Source organism: Schistocerca nitens, unplaced genomic scaffold (genome assembly GCF_023898315.1).
Source record: "Schistocerca nitens isolate TAMUIC-IGC-003100 unplaced genomic scaffold, iqSchNite1.1 HiC_scaffold_468, whole genome shotgun sequence".
In the NCBI taxonomy this organism is placed as follows: domain Eukaryota; kingdom Metazoa; phylum Arthropoda; class Insecta; order Orthoptera; family Acrididae; genus Schistocerca; species Schistocerca nitens.
The window spans coordinates 9751941-9763926 of NW_026046001.1; positions in this window are offsets into that span (position 1 = coordinate 9751941).

The window sequence follows — 11986 nt, forward strand, 5'->3', positions numbered from 1 at the left end:
TGCGATGCTCAGAAGCGGCGGGTCGATCCGGGGGGTGCAACAACCGTAGTAGGGTGCGATGACGACGGCCGTGGAGAAGCTCCGCAGGCGAAGGGCCGTCGCGTGGCGTGGTCCGGTACGACGACAGGAACGTGATGAGGGCCTGCTGACGAGAGTGCGTAGCACGAAGGCGGTCCATATGATCCTTGAATGTGCGTACAAAACGTTCCGCTGCACCATTCGATTGAGGGTGGAACGGCGGAGTAAGAACATGGCGAATGCCATTGGCAGAACAAAAACTTTCAAATTCAGCAGAGGTAAATTGTGGACCATTGTCAGACACTAAAACTTCTGGAAGACCCTCAATACAAAAAATTGAAGTCAACGCCTGTATAGTTTGTGCAGACGTTGTAGACTGCATGGGCACAACAAACGGAAAATTACTAAATGCATCTATCACGATGAGCCAACGAGAATTCCAATATGGACCAGCGAAATCAATATGTACTCGCTGCCAGGGACCGGCAGGGCGTGCCCACTCAAAATAGCGTTGAGGCGGAGCAGCTTGGTGTTCGGCACACGTCGAACAATCTGTAGACATCTGCGTAATCTGCTTATCAATGCCGATCCATGTACAATGACGGCGGGCAAGCTGCTTGGTGCGGACCACTCCCCAATGACCTTGATGCAACAAGTCGAGGACCTTGGATTGGAGCACTTGGGGAACCACGACACGAAGCTGGTCATTCTCGGTGCGTAACATCAAAACTCCGTGCGAAACAGACAACAGATGACGTTGCGGATAATAGCGACGAACCACAGGATCCGATATGTCCTTTGCCTTGGACGGCCAACCACGTTGAACAAAACGTAATAGTAAACTCAGATGAGGATCCGTAGCTGTCTCACGTGCCACCTGACGATAATCAATCGGAAAATCCCGGAGGGATTGGTGCTCATCGGCGTCAATCTGATGGCAAGAGTCGTCAGAGGAATCGAAGACATCATCCGCAGCAATCGGCAATCTAGAAAGCGCGTCAGCGTTTGCATGCTGAGCCGTAGGGCGATACAGTATCTCATACTGGTATTGTGATAACAAAAGAGCCCAACGTTGTAGTCTCTGAGCTGTCCGCTGAGGAACTGGTTCAGACGGATGAAACAGTGACGTCAGGGGCTTGTGATCTGTTACTAAATAGAATGGTCTACCATAGAGGTAGTGATGGAATTTTGTGACACCGAACACAATAGCCAACGCTTCCTTGTCCAATTGGCTATAATTACACTGAGCTTTGTTTAGCAATTTAGATGCGAACGCAATAGGACGTTCGGTGTTACCGACTCGGTGAGACAACACAGCACTGAGGTCGAAAGAAGAGGCATCACAAGCTAACACCAGAGGCTTGTTAGGGTCGTAATGGACCAGACAACGATCACTCAATAAAGCCTCTTTAAGCTGCTGAAAGGCTGATTGGCAATCAGCCGACCACACAAACGGAACATTCTTACGGCGGAGACGATGCAACGGTGCAGCAATCTGTGATGCATTAGGAATAAACCTAACATAATATGTCAATTTGCCAAGAACTGCTTGCAATTCATGCAGATTGCGAGGGGCGGGCAAATAACGAATAGCTGCTAAATGTGACTGGGAGGGATGAATGCCTTGAGCATTAATAACATGTCCCAGATACTCCAACTCCGTAAGGAAAAATGAACATTTATCGATGTTGCAACGTAGGCCTGCCTGAGACAACACTGTAAACAAACACTCCAAATTACGGAAATGTTCAGCAGGCGTCCGACCGGACACAACAATATCGTCTAAATAGTGGCAACACGATGGCACATTAGCCAGAAGTTGTGACAAAAAACGCTGAAAAACAGCTGGAGCTGACGCACAACCAAAAGGCAAACGCAGAAAACGGAACAACCCCAACGACGTGTTTATGACAAAATACTGTTGTGATTGCTCGTCGAGGGGCAACTGCAAATATGCTTCACGGAGATCAATTTTGGAAAAGAAACAAGCTTCCCCTAACTTACCCATCAGCTCGTCCGGTCTAGGCAAAGGAAAAGAATCAATGACAGTCTGAGGATTAACTGTCGACTTAAAATCAGCACACAAACGTAATTTGCCAGACGGTTTCTTTATAATAACTAAGGGCGAAGCCCACTGGCTCGCTGAAACGGGGTGAATAACACCGTTGTTTTGCCAACGACGAAGTTCATCTTCTACAGGTGCCCGGAGGGCGTGAGGCACTGGACGAGCACGAAAAAATCGAGGCTGAGCATTATCTTTTAACGTAATATGAGCGGCAAAGTTCGCAGCACAACCTAGTTCGTCTTTAAATATGTCACTGTATCGTTTACACAAATCTGTTATGCTGTCTTGAGGAACAACAACAGAATTAAGTTGCAGCACATTGTCTTGTATAGACATGCCAAACAAGTCAAAACAGTCTAATCCGAAAATGTTTACACTGTAGCGCGGACCACTGTGAATGAAACTGTTTTTGTATTGCCCCGGAATGTGGCTGGCACGCTACATACACCTAACACAGGAATGTGTTCGCCACTATAAGGAGCCAAAGAATGTTTTGCCGCTGAAAGTTTAGGGCGGCCGATAGCCGCATACGTAGCACTATTTATGAGAGTCACAGACGCACCAGTGTCTAATTGAAAATTGAAGGTCTTATCCTGGATGCGTAGCTTCACAAAGAGTTTATTACACTGTCTCTGGATCGGTGCAGTGGAGGCGGAAGACACAAAATCAGCGCGTTTAGCGCGTGTTCGCTGCTTACGACAACTCGTGGGTTGGGCGGGTGGAACAACAACTCCCGCTTCACTTGCAGTCTGTACATTACGTTTTACAGCGTTTGAATTACGCTTGGGTCGCATAGCAGAGGGCTGGGTGGGTGGCTTATTGCGAACAAGTTTATTACCCACACTAACCGTGGAAGAATCTTTAAACGCGACCTTCCGGGCGGGCTGGCTTTGAATAACATGAATATCCATGGGCTGGGCAGCACTAGAATTGTTCTTGCGTTTACGCAAACACAGTCTGGATGTGTCCTTTCCTTTGACAAAAGTAACAAACCGCGTTTCTTAACGGGCAACGTTCACGAGGATGAGCAAGAACACACTTAGGGCAAGACGTAAGTCTATCATTTTGCACACGCGGCTGACGAATGTGTTTAACATGACGCGGCCGGCTAGTGTTTACAGTCTGACTCTGCCGGTGGGGCCGCGGGCGTGACATAACTTGCTTAGCACAGGCAATTTGAGAAATACATGGCTGATCTAACTCACACTCAGCATAGTCAAAAGTATCTTGGGCTTCAATGATGTTCATCAAAGTCTCTAATGACGGGTCAGGCAACTTTAAGATAGCAGCACGAATACGAGAATCTGCAATGTTTTGAGTAATAGCGTCTCGTAACATGACATCACTGTAGGAAGCTCCACACACACAATTAAATCGGCACTGACGGGTGAGGCCCCGTAAATCTGTTAACCACTGTTTATTAGATTGATGTGGCAGTTTCTTTAATCTGAAGAACTTGAATCTGGCTGCTGCCACATGAACTCGCGACTCGAAATACTCAGCAAGCTTGTTAACAACAACGTCATAGTCTAAAGCTTCTGGCTTGGATTCCGGGAACAACTTACAAAGTAGTCGATAGACTTCCACGCCTGCAGTGAAAATTAAATAAAGCTGCCGCTCATTACCTGTGATTTTGTAGACTGTCATGTGCGCCTGCAACTGCGCGAAATATTCTTGCCATTCTTCTCGTGCCGCATCAAAAGCACGGAAGGGTGGTGCTGCTTGTGCATGTTCCTTTTGTGTTGGTGGATGAGCCGCTTGTTTGGCGATTGCTTCCACCAGACTGTGTATTTGCTGACTCTGTAACAAGATCAACTGTTGTAATTCGGCAGACATAGTGAACACAATGAAACCAGCCCCCAAAATTCTATCTCAAGAAACAAGTTGAACCAGCCCTGCACACGAGTTCGGAAGTCCTCGTCGCCAGTTTTGTGACGGCCTTCGTAGCGACAAACACCGCCACACTTTTAGTAGCGGGCCGACCGGTCCGCTGGGACAGTGAACAGAAAGATGAAAACCCAAACACTCGGATTGAATGAAAGTCGGTACTTATCTTTATTACGAAGATATAGAAACACAGTGGTGAACATTGTCTCTACAGAAATCTGTCTAGTTCGAGTCGGGGCAGCTAGGTCAGCGTCGGCTGACGACAAATAACAACTCTGCTGCGATGTACCCACACTGACTAGCAAGTACACACTGCGGTGGCGAGTATACAACTGAGCGGCAGAATCCAGAACTGTCCTAGCGCTCGCGACTCCAGCGCTTAAGAAGCCAGAAGCCAGCGGTGGCGCGCGCAGACTTGCGGCGATTTCCTGTATCGCTGGCGCTGCTTATGCGGACGGCGTCCGGACTTTGCTGCTGCCAACCTTTTGGCAGCGGGCTCGGGTGGCATTACTGGCTAGGATATAACAGTTTTCATCTGTGGCTTTCTTACAGAATTACAGTACACAACAATGTTCCAAGTCAGGGCCCGCCAAACGCTGCACAGTGTGCATACGTGCGGAAGTGCTGCGCACGTGTGCGACGGCGACATCTGTTATTAGACGTGTGTCCTAAATGAACGGCGGCGGCTCCTCTTCCCTGTTTATGTGCTACAAGCAAGAGCATGACATACCCAGTCTCGTTTACCCCTGGTGACCGTAACTTTGACAGAGAAGTACTGAGAAATGGCAGGTACTGTGAAAAAGCAAAGAACGGAAGATCTATGTTCTCAGTCGTTTCGATCAAGCATCAGTGATGAAAATCTCCCGTGGCTGCTTGCGTTTGTCAATGAGCCGTGCTTTTGTGCCCGATATTAACTATATCATTTCTCATGACCAGTGATAAACGTGTTTGGATTTATTCCTTTCATAATTAAAAATTATTGTTTACTAACTGTGCATTATTGCCTCATTCTGCTCCGTGTTACATTATTATCAGGAAAATTGGTCATTAAACCGATTGTTGTATAATTACATTTAGGTTTTTTTTTTTTAATGTGTGAAGGGCTACGCTCAGCTGCAGTCGATAAAACATAACAAGCATCTAATTGTCGGTTATTATGCAGATTTCAGACGGAACTGGTGAAACATATAGCAATAATGGTACAGGTCATCATCGAGAGGTCTGCGGTTGTCATTCTGTTCATCGGTCAGTGAGACAGAAATTATGTGGATGTAACTGAGGGCACCGAGAATTAGTTACAGGAAACCTTGCATTGGTTTAATGTTATTTGAAACCATGACTAAGGTTTGTTGGAAGTCGCTAAGTGCTCTCTGTCTTAAATACTAGATCAAAAACATTACGCGTATTTACGTGCCGTCAGTCAAGCTGCCTTAATAAAAACCCACGGTTGTTAATTGTATTACTTGTCTTACTGGGTTAAACTGTTAACATAAATACAGAGTATCTCAGCTAATGGATAAAGCGACATCTGTGGATTGAAACATGAACGCTGACGGCTGCGGCGTGCACGCTGTGACCCGCAAGTTGCACGTGTGCAGGAGCACCGCACGCGTGCAGAATTTCTGGCCGGCCCTGTTCTAAGTACCATTCTGTTGCCTTTCATAGCAAGCCATCCTTGTGAGGAGTGGCCCCTTATATTGCCCCGGTGTATCAGGAGAATGACTCACGCCTGTACAGTGACAGATGGTCTGAAACAGTTCAGTCGGGTAAGTAGTTCTAATTTTCACCCACCAGAGTCCAGTAGTGCACAGACTTTCAAGAAACAGGTCAAGAGAATGTTTTTGGGAATTTTTCTGTTTATTTCTTGATGGCTCTTTTGTTTGTTTATGTTTGTACAGTTTTGTATAAGCTTATAGCAATGTGAATGAGGTCTATAGTAAATATGTAGATCGTTGTTCTACTGATGTACACTGTACAGTGGGGTAGTTTAGTATCATAATATGTTAAGTAAGTTTATGGTGAAAGCAAAGCCAATTTGAGTGCAAATGAAAATAGTTTATACTTTACATTATTAACAAAGTATCTGAATGTTCCATATTTATTTTGGGAAAGTACAATTTGAAAGTGTGTTATTTGTTAGTCACGAAAAGTGCGGACTAACGTGGGAGAATAACGTTTTTCTATTAGCCTTAAAGAAAACTGACCAATCTGAAAGTACCCTGGTATTCTTTATGCATCTTTTCTCTTGGATCTATAGAATGATTACGGCAGTGTAAGGATTCAGAGCCCTGCCTTTCAATGGTATGGTCACATGTAGTATGAGCTGCAAAGGAAGTTATAATTTGCCAGTTTTTGTTGTGCTACATGTTTCGAAAGTGTAGGCATATATTATTCTGGTGTGTTTTATAGAAAGTTCGGTTTTCTAAGTAACTTTGTGTATGAGAAAACACAGTAATTCCACGTGGCAGATTGGTGACTAAAATCGTGAGTGCATTGCACACTGATAATCTTAAATGGAAATGCTTGCCATACTATTATGAACAATCCGTGCTTAGTAGCTCTTCAGATTTCGGGAAATATGTTAACATAAACTTGCTAACGTAAATGAAAGGGTCTGTGCATGACAATGTTAAGATTATCACGGGCTTGGCAGTGAACGTCTACATTATCAATGTACAGAATTTAAAAATGTTTTTCCAGTATTTCAACATTTCATTCAAAATTAAGATCTTTTCCTGATTCTTAAAACAGTTACATTGTATGCAGCCTGGTGCGAGTTGCAGTACGTTAGGTTTCTGCTCGGATTTCCTGCCGGCAAACTGCTGCAACTAGTTGACTGGTAGCTCAGTTTCTTTTTACCAGCACCTACCTAACTTGGCTTACATTTCAACAATATAATGCCTGCCTGTACATGGTGAGAATTTCTAGTGCTTCTTTCATGCATTCCAAACTCTACCTTGGCCAGCAAGGTCACCGAATTCCTCTCCAACTGAGAATGTTTGGAGCATCATAGGCTGGAGCCTCCAACTAGCTTGGGATTTTCACAATATAATACACCAACTGGACAGAATTTGCCACAATATCCCTCAGGAGAAGTCTGTCAATCAATACCAAGCTGAATAATTGCTTGCATAAAAGCTGGAGGTGGAACAATGTGTGAAGCTCTTTCTGTGGAATAAATAATCCAGTTTTTCTGAGAACGTAATGATTTGTTTGTTGGTACTTGTACATCACTCCTACTGGTTTCCATCCCATTCAGAAAATTCCTTTGTAGAGCCTTTTTTATGTCTTAGAGTGAACAAAATGCATCTGAACATTTGGTGAATTGTCTCGGAAAGAAACAAGAGTTATAAACAAAATGCTTTTACCGGCCTTCAGAGTAATCACCATTACCTACAACAGACTTCTGACCTCAGTTGTCAAACTGTAGGAAATGGCCAGCCAACACTTCTCGTGGAATCACTTAAAGCACCATGGGCACACAACGCTGGATGTCTGCATCATTGCCGGAGATGATACCTGATGTTATCAGTACTATCCACAGACCTTGCAGCAGTAAGTGATGTGGTGTTCATTGTCTTCCCAACATCCCACAGGTAGAAATTCATCATGGATCAAGCCCTTTCCATCAAAAATTGTGATTGATATGTCTTAATCCCAGAGTTTTTTGTCAAACTTCTTTTGGGAGGCAGGGAAGATGATGAACACAGTTGCTTGATGGGCTGTGGATTGTACTGGTGGCTCCGCCTCTCATCTATAATAGCGCAGATATCCAACAATGCGTGACAACTGTGTGTTCAGTGACTCCACAAGAATTGTTTGCAGACAGTTTCCAATAGCTTTACAACAAATGTCAGAAGTGTTTTGTAGCTAATGGTGATTACTTTGTAACTTATGTTCCCTTCATTTTCTGAGACCATTCACCAAACTTTCCAGATGCACCTTGTACAAGAAGCAATACACACATTGCTCTCTTACATATACCATCAAGTAACATGTGCATGTAGATAAGTCGCATTTTGTCCAAAGAATGTGTTGCTGAGAACTGGACAGGCATGTAGAACAGGTTGAATATGGGTTAGCGTTGAGGTAACAGTCATTGTTCTCTCCCGGTATTGGCATATTAGTTGGGAGAGAATAATCCCATGTGAGGAGGATTGACGAAAGAGCATTTAAAAGGCACATTGTAAGATATGTGAGGAGGGGAGGCAAATAACCTAGAGTAGCATCTATCGACCCTCTTCACTGAGTGGTCAGCACATCTGACTGCCATGCAGTCGAGCCTGGGTTCATTTCCCAGCCATGTCAGACATTCTCTCTGCTCAGGGAGTGGGTGATATGTTGTCCTTATCATTGATTCATCATCGCCAGCATGAAAGTCACCCACCATGGTGTCAAAAGAAAAGACCTGCAAATTGTCAGCCAAACTTACCCAGCCAGTGACTCCTAGGTATCAATGTCCATACGATCACTTCATTCCACCTAGGGCAATAGAAAGGGAAACGTACCAAAGAGGGAGCAATAGCCAAGTATGCTAAACGTGATGGGCTATAAACTAACAAGGATACTTTTTCAAAATTTAAAAGCTTTTGTCCAGATTGGTCACCAAAGTCTGAACAGTATGGCCTTTCCTCAGAAACATAAAGTGATCAGAAGTCCAAAGTAGAAACTGGATTGATATCTTATCAGTGTACTATCAGATATGAGGCTCCTCTGAGATTGTTGATGGAGGTTTTTCATTTTCTCCTACATAAAGGGTGAAATGAACTCCACTGAAAAAATTCAGTTGGTGGTTCAAGGATGTTTTATGAGTATTTTGGTACAATGGACCCTTGATCTCCTGTGGCTCACTCCAGGGTAATAATGTAATTATGATTTATTTAGTTTGGTAACTTCATTTCTTCTGAAAAAACACTGTCCAGACATGTTAATGTGACTACCTGTCAAAACCTCGAATAACCTCTTTTTCCGGTGCACACCATTGCGAGACATGCAGGAAGAGATTCAATGAAATGATCATATGGCGGACCCCATCTGGGCTTGATCAGTTGCCTACTGCAATTCTTTTCATTTTATGCTGCTTTTGAGACTTGCTTGTTGATGACAAGAACAACACAACGCCCACTTTCCGAGGAGACAAAAATCCTGTATCCAGCTGGGAATGAAACTGCCCCCCACGTGCCTGTGCGGTTCTGTATTAACAGGGGTGTGGAGCCATGATGATTTCATTGCCAAGTCCAGCTGTTCTGGGTTTTTCGTGTGAGGATCCACGGAGAATAAAGCCTGGCAGACGGGTTCCCACAGATTCTCAATTGGTTTAAATCCAAGGACTTCGGTGGCTAGGGGCATATGATAAACTCATCCTGTTGCTGTTTGAACCACACATGTACACTGCAAGCTGTGTTGAATTGTATTGCTGGTAGACGTCACCACGCTGAATAAAAACAAACTGTGTGTATGGGTGGATGCGGCCCTCGAGGACGGGTGCATACATCTGTTGATCCATTGTCCCTCCCAGAATAACATCACCACTCAGGGAATGCCACAGACTTCCTCCCCTGGCGTGTCCCCTTCTGACAGCTGTTGCAGTGTGTTTTGCTTTCAGACATTTAAAAATGTGCACGCCAATGGCCATCTGTCGTTTGAAAAGCCTCTCGGTTCATCTGGGTGGTCAGTTGTTCAACAGCGCATGTCTCTGCAGCTGACATTTACCCCTGTCATCTATGGCCCACGACTGCACCACAGTAGCCTCGGCACCGATTCTGAATAGCACCATTTTGCTGTGCACAGTATACTTTAACCACACTGACATACAAACAGTTTACAGACTTAGTCATTCCAAAAAGCTTCCACCCTTTCCCCAAAAGCCAATGACCTTGCACATTTCGAAATCATTTTGTCTCCTACTTACAGTGACAACTGCACTGTTTTCTGTGGCTCCCAACACGCTTTACATACCCTTCACTGCTAGTGGTGCCGTCTGTCATCTGCGAGTGGTTACTGCATGTCGAGTTTTGGTCACATTAATGTGATGGACCAGACCGTGTATCTACACAATAAAGAAAAAACCCAGTGTAGCGTATCAACTGTATTCCGTCACAAAATATGCAAGTTTTTTCCACTGAAACTGAAAATTTTTGAAATTTGTTCCCCTGTTGAAAAAGAGGGATAAGCTTAAAACAGGAAACTACACACCTGTCTCACTTCTCCCAACTTTCTCTCAGGTTTTAGTGATACTAATGAAATATAGAGTCACATATTATCTTAATTGTGGAATCTGATAAACAGTAATCAGCACGGATTTCTAGCTGGGAGAAGTACCGAAACAGCTGTACTGGAATACACAAAAGAAATAATTAGTAAATTGGAAGACGGAAAACGTGTTTTCAGGATAAATCTAGATCTGTCAAAAGCCTTTGACACTTATGGAAAAGCTTGAAGCTATAGGTATCACAGGACTGGAAAAAAGTGGTACGAGTCGTATCTGGAAAAGAGGATGCAGGTGGTTGAAATTACAGCACCAAAAGATTACACTAAAATCAGATCCAGAGAAGTGTATTAGGCCCCGTGCTGTTCCCCATTTACATTAATTATATTCAGGTGTCAGAGAGTAAAGCTAGAATCATGTTATTTGCTGATGATACTAGTTTAATTGTTTGTTATATGAAGCAGTCATTGCACTGTACTTTGGGCCATGTCCTACAAGACATACAAAAATGGTTTAGTGAAAAAAAAATTAATTATAAGCAATATGGAAAATTAAGTGTACATGATGACCTAAATCCCACCATGGAGGGCAAACAACTTGAAAGAGTACAGTGAGCAAAATTTCTGGCTATGCACATTGATGAGAAGATAAACTGGAAGGACTATGTGGTGAGCTTAGCACTAAAACTAAATTCAGCATGTTTTGTACTTAGAATAATTGCAAGAGTTTGTAGTAATAACTGTACCAGATTAGTATATTTTGGCCATTGTCAGTCAATTGCGTCATATGGGATAGTATCCTAGGGAACATCAAGTTGTCGTCTAAATGAGATTTTCAAATTACAAAAATGCGCTATTCAGATAATGACCCAGAGCCCACATCAAACACGTTGTAGGCCCCTTTTTAAAGCATTGAAAATTTTAGCAATTCCGTCATTATACATTCTGAAATGTCTGTTGGTGATCAAAAGAAATCAGGTCAAAATGAAAACCAATACAGATTACCATACACAGCAATGTAAAGATCTCCACTTACAAGCTGTAACAAGGACCCAAAGTCAGAAACATGTATGTAATCGAGGCATCAAACTTTTTAATGCACTACCAAAACATATCAAAGAGCTGGAAAATTAGGATAAATTTAAAACTGTTATATAGAACTACATGCTTAACAAATGTTATTACAGCATAAGTGAATAGCTCTGCGCAACTGTATAAGGATCTAATTTCCTGTGACAAATGAAATTTCATCAATCAATATGTCTGGCAAGCACATCAGATCAATAACCACAAGCTTAACCAATGTCACTACAGTATAAGTGATTAGCTCTGCTCAACTGTACAAAAATATATGATGTGACAAATGAAATCACAACATCAAGGAATAGGTCTGTCCAGCACATAATTTATTGTGTTATCAAAACAGTTATTTGTTGTATATTGTATTAAACATAAGATAGATCCATATGAATACAGCACAAATGTGATCATTGGGATGTTGTTGTGGTCTTCAGTCCTGAGACTGGTTTGATGCAGCTCTCCATGCTACTCTATCCTGTGCAAGCTTCTTCTTCTCCCAGTAACTACTGCAACCTACATCCTTCTGAATCTGCTTAGTGTATTCATCTCTTGCTCTCCCTCTACGATTTTTACCCTCCATGCTGCCCTCCAATACTAAATTGGTGATCCCTTGATGCCTCAAAACATGTCCTACCAACCGATCCCTTCTTCTAGTCACAAATTTCTCTTCTCCCCAATCCTATTCATTACCTCCTCATTAGTTATGTGATCTACCCATCTAATCTTCAG